Consider the following 2,506-nt stretch of genomic DNA (forward strand, 5'->3'; position numbering starts at 1 on the left):
AATCTAACTCTCCTTAGCCCTCCAGCTAGAGGAATAACCTTTAGATTGCCCTAAATTACAAGAAACTAGAATAGGTTGATGATACAAAAGACAATTGATACAACATGATACTTTTCGGTTTTAATTTTTAATTCTGAACTTGATTCCCAGCCCTGAGGGAAGAAAGAACTCCTAAAGCATAATTCTCACCCAAAATTGCTCAGCTTTCCTCCTATAAGAGAATCTGTAAGCTGGGCGCAGTGGTGAATGCCTGTAATCCCAGCAGCTAGGGAAGCTGAGACAGGAGGTTCAGAAGTTCAAAGCCAGCCTCAGCAACTGGCAAGGCCCAAAACAACTCAGTAAGACCCCATTTCTAGATAAAATATAAAAAAGGGCCAGGGATGTGGCCCAGTGGTTAAGAACCCCTGGGTTCAACCCCCAGTGCCCAAAATAAAAAAGTGTAAAATGAAGACACTTATTCCAACCCGATAGTTGCTGTGAGGACCAGATGAGACAGCCCATGTCAACATATTTGTAAGAAATGACGTTCAATATAACATAAAGCATCTGGCATGGTGTCTAGTGAAACGCAGTAAGTCACTCTCAGGATGAATGGAAACAAAAAAATCTGGGGTCATATCCCAAGGACACCTTGGGAAGATAGTCAGGGGCAGACCATGAAAACCTCTAAGTCCTTCAACAGCTGGACCTTTATGGAATCCCAAAGTTCAGGCGGAGGTGCAGCCGCCCAGGAATTTATTATCTAACTTTAAGCTCCCCAAATCCCCATGAAGCTCAGGAATGATGTGACCGCAGGGTGCTCGGGCCCATTGGCACGAAGTGCCCCTCCATAAATCAAGGTCTCACTTCTGCTGGCCCAGAATGTTTTGCCAAGGTGACCTGCACAAAGCAGGGGGTGGCCCCTGCCTTCAGATGAAAAGCCCTGATCCTGCCTCGAGGATGAAATCTCTAGAAACATATCCCACGCACATTCTTCCTTCACCTCACAAGGAGCAGAGGGAGGTGACAGTCTTCCAGGATTCAGCCAATTTGGGCACCCATTTCAACCCATGGGGCAAACTGGAGAAGCCTGTTCCAGTGCTGGGCCCGTCCTTCAGAAAGGTCAGGATGACCTCTACCTCATCACCAGTTCCCCCAAAGCAGCCATTCAAATCACAGAATCTTAAATCACTTGGCCAACACCCTAATGATTCAGGTAAGGAAAGATGTGGAGGGACTTGTCCAAGGTCACAAAGCCTTGAGGGGAAGACTCAGGGTGAGCTGGGGGTCTCACTGCACCCCCCCTTTAATAAAGTCACATGGGCAGAATAGCCTGGTTCCAGTCCAGGACTCCAAAAATTTAACCCCATGCCAACAATTCTTCTGGCCATCTTAATTTCTCCAGTGGAGAAATGAGCTGTGAGCATGGAAGCCAAAGACTATAAGATGGTGCCTTGTCTTTAGCAAATAAAGTGGATAAAGAGGGAAAGACACCACCCCTGGGAAACACCAGGACCTAGAAAGGCATCCACCCTCACAGATGCTTGGGACGACACCAAGTGACGCCCACCCCAGCACCGGGGCCACGCCCACTCCAGCTAATCAAGTCCCCAAATCAGACTCTGAGAAGATGCAGGAAGGGCGCTGGAAGAAGCAGTTCCCTTGACTAAATGGCAACTTAAAAAACAAAACAAAACAAAAAACCTCAGTTATAGGATTGTTGTGGGGATTGAGAGGATGGATTATGTTTTTTTTTTAATATTTATTTTTTAGGAGTAGATGGACACAACACAATGCCTTTATTTGTATGTGGTGCTGAGGATCGAACCCCGTCCCGCCCGTGCTAGGCGGGCGCTCTACAGCTGAGCCACAATCCCAGGCCCAATGCATCATGTTTGACGCATGATTGAAATCATTCTGGCGCATCAAGGACAGGGTGCCCTGCCCTGAGCGCACCCCTACTTTAGAGAGCAGAGCGCAGTGTACTCTAACTGTCCCGTCACTTGTCCATCTCCGCCAGTGCAGAGGGAATTTAGTAAGTGGCTTGCTCACTCGCTGTAGCATCCCAGAGCGCCTGGCGCAGGCCACATAGCAGGTGCTTCTTGCATACTTATGAATGAACGAACGACACCTTTGCCAGTCGTCTTTGTAATCATTCATTAACTGTCCCAATTTGCCCGGGACCGAGGGGTTCTCTAGTCTCAGTGCTAAAATCTGAACAGTCAGAGATGAGTGGCAATTTTAACAAATTCTCAGGAAGAAAGGAGTTTAATCAAGGCCAGAATTCAAATTGGATGGCTCCGCCCCTTCTGGGCCTAAGCCCCACCCCCTTTGTGCCGCCCTCCCTCTGACTCCTCCCCCTCCCTCCGGGAAGGTCACCTTAGGAGCCGGAGGCCAAATGAGCATGCGTCTTGCTGGCCGCTACTGCGCACGCTCGCTTTGCCTTGCTCCGCCTTCCCTCCTCCCGCCGGGATCCGAAACCGCCTCCAACTCGGTGGCTCCAGCGCGGCTAGCGGGTCCACGGGGG

Source organism: Spermophilus citellus (assembly GCF_964194105.1).
Source record: "Spermophilus citellus genome assembly, chromosome: 9".
In the NCBI taxonomy this organism is placed as follows: domain Eukaryota; kingdom Metazoa; phylum Chordata; class Mammalia; order Rodentia; family Sciuridae; genus Spermophilus; species Spermophilus citellus.